Genomic DNA, 9,442 nt, shown 5'->3' on the forward strand with positions numbered 1-9,442 from the left:
AGTGTTTTCGACTCGATGACTATTTGTTTACTTGATTTTATTTGTGAAACCAATTTATTATTACAAGAAAGAAGAAGAATATTTTAGAGAAGGGAATTCATAAGTCTGGGCATTTACAGGGCTTTGACCTGTCATTTATTTATTTATTTATGTGAAAAAAGATATACATATACATTATATATACATATGAGGGCGGGCATATTGCCTTAAGGCAATTTCTTCCTACCTACCCAAACCGTTCAGTTTGAGAAAATTATAAATACATGGACTTATTAAATCTCACAATTTTATAAAATAAATAAAAGCAAAGATTAACAAAAATAAAAATATATAAAGAAAAATTTACACTATACTATGAAGAGAAGAGAGGGGATGGGAAGGAAAGAAGGAGGATAAAGGAACAATTTAAATATTTAGATAGTGACATTTCGATCTTGACTTAAATGTAAATAAAGAAGGGGCGTCTCTAACATTAGTGGTTAGATTATTCCACAATCGAGCGGCTACTACTGTGAAAGAGGAGGCAAGAAAATTAGAGCGATGACAGGGTATTCAAGGGGTTCTCTCGTTACTAGAACGAAGAGATAGTCCGTGTTGTGAAAGAGGTTGGATGAGCTCTCTCAGATAAATTGACTGGTTTAAGTGGCCATTTTACACGCTGTGCACCATTCACCGTTCCGCTTATGCTTAAACATCCGTATTCTTTAAATTCTTCCGTCTGTTGATCTCTGTGTTTTTCTTATTTCTCTCCTCTGCAATATATATAAATATGTTTATATTTGAATGTTTATCTTATGGAATAAAAATAAAAATTCATTAATTTTTATAACTCCCTAAGGGATAACAAGCCGCAACAGTGATGGAGAATATCTAAGGGAAGGGGAAATGGAAGTCTAAGCATTTTCAGGGCTTATGATCTGTAATGAATGGTTGAAGTGGCTACACTTTACACACTGTTTAACATTCACCATTTTGCCTATGTTTGAACATCCACGTTTTTTCAATTCTTCCATCTGTTGATTTTAGTGAAGTTAAAGAGCTGAAACCTTTATTGGTGCGAAGAGATTCATCTGATCGAATTATTTCACATTTTAGGCAACGCCTAAATTTTTTTTTCCGAAACCAGCCCATGACAGGACAAAAGCCCTGTAAATGTCTACACTTCAATATTCACTTCTTTGAACTGTTTCCAACCCTGTTATGATTTGTTGATCTTAATGATTAACTAAGTTATTCCCAAATTCAAAATTATAGTATGTTGGTATGACGTCTGAAGAAACGTCTCCTTTCTCTTCCTTTATATATTCTCATTTCCTCTTTCATTTTTATTCCTTTCTTTCATTGAATACTTGTATTGATTTAAGGTAAGTTATATTTGTACACTGGAATATCTATTTTTGTAAATCCATATTTTTTTCTTTTTCTATCGAATACGTTTTGAAAACTGAATTATTTAAAAAACACAATGATCGGTTGGAAGATACTGCCATTTGGCGATAAGCTTGCCAGTGTACAGTTTATATGTATCTTTATTTTTTCTTTAGATAACATACACTCGTACAAAGAAAAACAATTATCCCATATTAAAAAGAAATCGACCAGTTAGGTTATCATAAATTACTTACATATCTGCTTATATTAACAAAATTCTGCCAGAGATGTCTATTCCTTGAAAACAGTTATTATAGTATGTACAAGCACATCTTACGAATGAATGTGTGTAATTATTTTGCAATTAGGTACGTGATAATAATAAAAATAAAAAACTCGGTAATATTATGTACTAAACGTTAAATAAATGAACCAGGTAGGTCTTGACCCTGCGTGGCCATTAAAAAAAATGGAGACCCCTGGAAAGGCAGTTGTACCAACTTTATAATATAAACAACTGTATGTGCAGCGAATAGTGGGTTCGTGGTACAGTCGTACAGTGTTGTTAGTCGCTACTAAGTCGTGCTAAAATAAAATAATAAATAATATTTTGTGCTGGTGTATTCAATTCAAAACATCCACCGGTGTGATTTTTAATAATTGTTTCGATTTTGATTCAAGTAAGTTATTTTTAAATATATTATGGGTGTGGTTTGAGCGGTCATAAATAAATTCCGGCTTTCGTCAATTTTAGTGGACAATCAAATTCAAACTGAAAACGGCACATCTGTCAAGTTATCATAATTTACACATATATGTAGATTAAGAATCACAGAATAAGTATCACATTTCATAGTCTTCGTATCCGAACGAGCACCAGAGTTTTAAAGCCGCCATTTTGACAGCAATGACTCACTTTTTTTTAATCCTTTGCATCATCATCATCATAACTCCCCCCTCTGCGTCCAGTGGATAATAGGGCACTGCATTTGTGAACAAAATGCAGCGTATTTAGTTCATCTGATCTAAAAATTGATGGGGTGAAAAAATTCGCTTTTGTTGTCTTCACTGCATGTATATATTTTGTACACCAGGCTCGTGCGGTGGATATTATCAGCGGGGAGTGCCAGATCCACCGCCGCATCCTCAAGACGCTCGTTATAGAAGGCTGCTGCGTCCGTTCTCGGATTTCAATGTCAGTTTTGAAATCAAACCACCTTATGCCTAATATTCTCCCCAAATACTTGCTCTCAAAACTCATTTGATGTTTTGAGTTTTGGTAAGGTGTCAAGATTGACTCCATATATATGTTCGGCATACTAAATGGTATAATCGATATGCCATCATTACTGAGACAGGTAAAATTCCATATTCCGACAAGCAAGTTGAGGAACAATGAAGTACTGTTCATCGATCAGCATAGAAGAAACTGTGACCTTAATTCTCCAATGACCCGTATTTGTCGTATTGTTAACTCACGACAAGATCTAGACTTTTTTGGTTTAACTTTACAGCGATTTAAACGAGCAATAAATAAATAATCTTTTCTTGATGTCCCTTATGTTTTTCAGTGCTTCTTTATTATTTTTTAATGTTTTTAACTGTTCTTATATTGTAATATTAATACCCTGTGAATTGTATAAATAGACAATATCCGTAAATAAATGAGGGACTCTTGTCAAAGTAGTTGGAGAATTCTGCTCCGGAAAACTCCTTTGGATACATGGAACAGATCAACATCCAGAGCGATATTGTTTAGCATAGCTGTAGCTTTTCCAACAGATAAACCATCCTGTATATCGGAATATGAAACAATGTATGCTGACGCTGTCTTAGGTAATTATCAGAAACATACTAACTAATCTTCATCGTAATCTCGGGATTATCGAACATACCGCGCCACAATCGATAAAAATGTGTAGTCAAATACACATTCCTTCTAGTGAACTGTTGTAGCCGAGCATACCCTGGAGAAAGTCGGTCGGGTAGAGCCGAGGATAATACCCGCTCTCTCGCATGTAGGGATATCTCAGAAACTTCTTTTGGATTTTCTCTATCATAAGAGAGTACATCAGTTCATGTGGCCCCTAAATCATCGAGCCACTCTCGAGTCTACTTCGCACCAAGGAGTTGTAAAGAGTTCTCAGTACGCGGGTATTTTCGAAAATCCCGGAAGTACACAGAACGAATCCTAACATCTTTAATGCATCACCACTGATTGCCTCTGTGCGATCATGAAATGTCAGAGTGCCAACAAATCTTACACCCAGATCCTTAACATTTGATGTTCGTATCAGATTCTGGTCATTCATTTAGTGGCGAAAAAATAGAGTTTTTTGGGCCCTAGTCAAAGACGTGACCGGGCACTTGGAAACTAAGTTTGTTTCGCCTCACCCTCTCACTATATTAGATATATCCGCGTGGAGAAGACCAAAATCGTCCAAAGTTGTTACCTCTAACAAAAGTATGTGGCCCAGCCAACCTTTTTCGAGATAACTGACACTATCATTAATACTACTCTCGACTCAATGCACAGTAACATAAAGCCAGCTTTCATTGGAGACATCCATCGGTACAGTACTCGATCAAAAAACAATATTTATATTGGATCTGTGAAGTCTACGAAGTTTGGTACTAGATCTTTACAATACATAGGTTTCAAGGAATTTAATAAACTGCCACAAAAATTTAAAGTACCAATTTCAAAATATAGAAACAGGACGTGCGAATTGAAGAATTATTTTTTCCAGAAGTACTTTGAATAAATAATGTTAGTTTATCCAGAGAATGCGCATCTTGAACATATATCTTTTAATATTTTACCGTTTTTGCTTGTATATGTAATTTTTAATACCATTTAAATGTTATTTGTGTTTTTTTTATACTTTTTTTAGCATGTATACATAATTTCAATACGTTTTTGATAAAAAAAAATTAACCTGTATTGGGTGTGCGCATATTTTGTTTATTAAATAAAAATGATTTTATTTTGTACTAGTTCAGTATGTATATATACATACATGTAATTTTTAAACTTTTTCAATTTTCTTTCCCAGATTGCATAATGTAAACATTATTTTGAATTTATTTCCATGCCTAGTATTCTGTTTATTTTGTTATTTTCAAGTATTTTTCATACCCTTTTTAATTTGTAGTATATCATAATTCTAATTTTTCTGCTTTTGTAAATAATATTATAGTTTAAAATGTAAAAACGTCTTTAAATGAATTTGTTATCTGTATGTCCCTAAATGAGTTTTTTTTTAAAACACTTCTTGGGAATATTGTATATAATTATGTATAATATGTTTTCAATTTAATAAAAAAATAAAAAAATAAATATCGTCTCTGCTTGATGACAGTTGTCACCGCAGTTTGCTGCGTCCGATCTCTTATTGCTTCAGTCCTTACAAAGTCAAGATTCTTCCGAGACACCTATTCTTAAAACTCAATATTTTGCTGTTATGGGCCCTAGTGAGGTGCCACGATTCGCATCCGTGGAGGAGAATAGCTGTATGCAGGCGTTATGTAAGCGGCATTTGGTTTTCACTGAGTAAACATCTGATTACGAAACGGCCTTCATGCTGTTGAATATGGCGCCTGCTACTCCCAACCGCATGCCCAGTTCTTTTATTTTGCTAGATTTAATAGTGAGTTGAATCTAGCACTAACATTGAATAGAAATGCCGAGCTTGCAAGATTCCGTGTGCAATCAAGCCTTAATACTGATAGCTTTCTATTTACGGTAAATATAACCTGATCCAACCCAACCTGCCATAACCTTACCTTATTCTGATTCTTATTCTTAGTGGTGGGGGTCAGTGCTGGGCAAGCTCCTGACGTCACTGCGACTTGTGAAGATCGAGTGTGACGGGTCCCCGTGAACAGTTCTCGCCCAGCAGCGCAATCACAAATAACTATCGACGTGCTTAAAAACATGCTAAGCATTTGAACGATCACAATGGACAATAATGAACATGCTTAAGTTATCGCAGTCATACGTCAACGCGTGTGTAATCTCTAAGTCAACGCTCGTGTTGGTTTGTTTTTTATTTTTTTCGTAAATAAATCCAGTTCATTAGCGTTTAGCGTTTACTATCAAAAATAATATAACATATTGCATTTGCAAAATATTAAGGAATATCTAATGCAAAAAAGTGTAAATTAAATTACAATTACCATGGCGACTGCTTTTCTTGCCATTTGGCTGGCTAACCACCGGCTAAATGCAATAAATAGCATGATAAATAATTAATCAAAATAGCAGTTTTGGAGTATTTTCCATATTTGCACTGGTGAAATTCAAATATGTGATTGCGAAGCAGAATTATACGTCGCGAAACGAAAATATTTTGAAGTTTAATATTAGGTGTTCACGGATCTTGCATTGTGATCGCGAATACGATAAACAACCGTTATGATAAATTGTTATCACGTCGCTTATTAGCACGTGGATAGTTATTTGTGATTGAGCTACTGAAGACCCCCAACTGAATCGTCAATTATAACCGCATCATCAATCAATATCTTGTAGAGCAGAACATTTTCTTTCGACTGACGTAACCTTTACCATTTTTTTCACTTTTGGTGGTAATTTTTTACTTTGGCAAAAAACGAACGAAACTTACGCCAACACCTAATACTATTTTTTTTTAGGTTACGAACAATGAGCGCAGAAAAAGGAGTTTGTGAGTATGGCGATAGCTGCACCAGGTCTAATCCTGAACATAAGAGGAAATATCATTCTTCATCTTCAACAGCTGAACCTAAGAAGCCAACTTGCAAGTTTGGGGCTGGGTGCATACGAACAAACCCCGAACACCTCAAGAAGTATTACCATCCAACGGGTGAGTACTCGTTGAGTTAAAAAATGATCATATTTGTTTGGTCAGTTCAATGCCTCTCAGGCATCGAGTAACTGATAACAGCGGGATTTGAGAGTTTTAGTGGACTGTATGGAATTGTTACTCACTTTTAATGTTCTTCCGATTGTTTCTTATATGAAGCACTTCACTATTGCTGCAGCACCTATATACGTATATATCGTGTAGATGTTGTAGATGATGATGAATTGTACAATTTAGTCTATTTATAACACACAAAACTTCACTTTATACGAATATGCTGACGCAGTATATGATAAAGATTTATCAGAGAGGCGAATTTTCACATGTGACTTTCTCACCGAACGGTAAAAGCAACCAGAGATAATGTAGAACTATTACTAGTTGAAGCAACCAGAGTTTTGAAATAGGAAGGATTTGGGAAGGAAAGGAATATTTACAGTCTTATATAAGTTGCCAGTATAGAAAATGTAAAACAGTACTTAACAATATTTCTTAGTGGAATTAAATTATAATTTAGGAATGTAAGAGCCTCAAGCTGAGGCGGAGAGCCTGAAAGGTCGATGATAAGAGAGAGATTGGCCAACACGTGTTGTTGTTCAGTGCTACGGGTAATTGAATATAAAAAAAAGTTTTCTTACTCGCTGTAAAAATTAGAACGGAGTCCTGTTCCCGATCCTAATGTATGGGAGCGAAGTATAGACATGAAAAAACAGGGATGAAAGTAAGCTGAATGTTCTATCCTCTCTGCTTACTCTTACGTTTGTTTGTTTGTTATTTGTCTATCGTTTATAATAAATTCACATTCCCTTCCTGTGCCTCGATTATGATGGGAAAATTAAGACGTCATACCTTCACCTTGACAGTATAGTTGAAGATAAATTCCCTCTAGGGATTATAAAGATATACTACCAACCTTTAAGTTTTGGGTAGGTACATCGATATGAATCAAGGGGAAGCGTACGTCACGGTAAACATATCTACGCTCTGAAATGGCATAGCTTCAGTATGACGTCATAGTTGAAGATAAAAGTCTCCCGACCGACTACAAAGGTATAGTATCGATACCCCATCAAGTTTTGATGTAAGTACATAATTTTATACCGACGAGTCTAGAACCCCTCGATACGTTTATCTACCCATTAAAAGTGTCCAAAATTTTGTTCCACTGAGCATTTTTTCCTTTAATTAAGAATTATTAAAAATTTTAATCGTTTTAAGGTTGGCACTTTTTTTCTTAAAAGCCTATTAAAAATATGAGAGAGAAATAAGTAAGTTTTGAAGTCGAATTAAATTCCGACACAACTGTCATTTTAATAAAACGAACGCCTAGATGTTAAAATAATGTCTCTTGATTCCTTAGAGTATATACATCTGTCTCTCTTATTAACAAATAAGAGTATCTAGGCGTCAGACACAGATTATATGCGTCAGAAAGTTACCACTCTAAAAAAATAATTTAGTTATTATATTTTTTCAATCTGTTTTACTATCTTTCCGAGTGTTTGTATCGAGACGTTATAGGAGCCGGCTTTGTAGTCGATCGGTACAGATCGGTAGATACATACAGACGATCGTTAAGTGTACCGTCTAGGTGATTTCCAAAAGTCATGCAAAATTCATGTTCAAGCGAGCTTTTTTTGCTTGAATTGGGATTTATCGGAGTTTATAATCGCTTTAAAGTGAGCACTTTTTATTACAGAAGCCTATTTAAACTATAAATGAGAACTATTTTAAATGTTAATGACGTAAGGAACGCGGACTAATTGTTTGCGGTCATTCCATTGGCTTGTTTCGATCATATGATGTCGATATGACAAGTAGGTAGAACATACCGAGGTTATATACAGATAGTACAGAAGTTAAGTATACCGTATCGATATATACAAATAAAGATAGCGTTCATAATCGAGGCACAGCTGAAGAATCTGACCGGGGTATTGCAGTGCAAGCCCCTAGTACAGTTTCGATTCCGGTTACCGACCCCCAACCACTAGAGAGTGTAACAACAGAAGAATCTATGTAATTAAATGTATCCTACGTTTGTTTGTTGTTTGTCTATCGTTAATAATAAGTACACATTCCCTTCCAGCTAAAGAATCTGCCCGGGGTGTTGCAGTGCAAGCCCGTAGTACAGTTTCGATTCCGGCTATCGACCCCTAACCACTAGAGAGTGTAACAGCAGAAGAATCTATGTAATTAAATGTATCCTATATTTGTTTGTTGTTTGTCAATCGTTAATAATAAATAAACATTTCCTTGCAGCTGAAGAATCTACCCGGGGTGTTGCATTGCAAGCCCCTAGTACAGTTTCGATTCCGGCTACCGACCCCCAACCACTAGAGAGTGTAACAACAGAAGAATCTATGTAATTAAATGTATCCTATGTTTGTTTGTTGTTTGTCAATCGTTAATAATAATTACACATTTCCTTGCAGCTGAAGAATCTGCCCGGGGTGTTGCAGTGCAAGCCCGTAGTACAGTTTCGATTCCGGCTATCGACCCCTAACTACTAGAGAGGGTAACAACAGAAGAATCTATGTAATTAAATGTATCCTATGTTTGTTTGTTGTTTGTCAATCGTTAATAATAAATACACATTTCCTTGCAGCTGAAGAATCTACCCGGGGTGTTGCATTGCAAGCCCCTAGTACAGTTTCGATTCCTGCTACCGACCCTCAACCACTAGAGAGTGTAACAACAGAAGAATCTATGTAATTAAATGTATCCTATGTTTGTTTATTGTTTGTCAATCGTTAATAATAAATACACATTTCCTTGCAGCTGAAGAATCTACCCGGGGTGTTGCATTGCAAGCCCCTAGTACAGTTTCGATTCCGGCTACCGACCTCCAACCACTAGAGAGTGTATCAACAGAAGAATCTATGTAATTAAATGTATCCTATGTTTGTTTATTGTTTGTCAATCGTTAATAATAAATACACATTTCCTTGCAGCTGAAGAATCTACCCGGGGTGTTGCATTGCAAGCCCCTAGTACAGTTTCGATTCCGGCTACCGACCCCCAACCACTAGAGAGTGTAACAACAGAAGAATCTATGTAATTAAATGTATCCTATGTTTGTTTGTTGTTTGTCAATCGTTAATAATAAATACACATTTCCTTGCAGCTGAAGAATCTACCCGGGGTGTTGCATTGCAAGCCCCTAGTACAGTTTCGATTCCGGCTACCGACCCTCAACCACTAGAGAGTGTAACAACAGAAGA

At 35.6% G+C, this 9,442-nt stretch overlaps 1 long non-coding RNA gene across 1 annotated transcript; it reads left to right on the plus strand.

The window, feature by feature from the left end:
- The first annotated feature begins 1,686 nt into the window (after positions 1 to 1,686).
- Positions 1,687 to 8,603, plus strand: LOC148272756 (uncharacterized). The gene is made up of 3 exons (XR_015824782.1): positions 1,687 to 2,051; positions 6,028 to 6,218; positions 8,481 to 8,603. It is a non-coding gene; the product is annotated as an uncharacterized LOC148272756 (long non-coding RNA).
- Positions 8,604 to 9,442: the final 839 nt, after the last annotated feature.

The sequence above is a fragment of the Micrasema longulum genome, unplaced genomic scaffold (assembly GCF_059751315.1).
Source record: "Micrasema longulum isolate JH-2025_06_02 unplaced genomic scaffold, ASM5975131v1 h1tg002195l, whole genome shotgun sequence".
NCBI lineage: Eukaryota > Metazoa > Arthropoda > Insecta > Trichoptera > Brachycentridae > Micrasema > Micrasema longulum.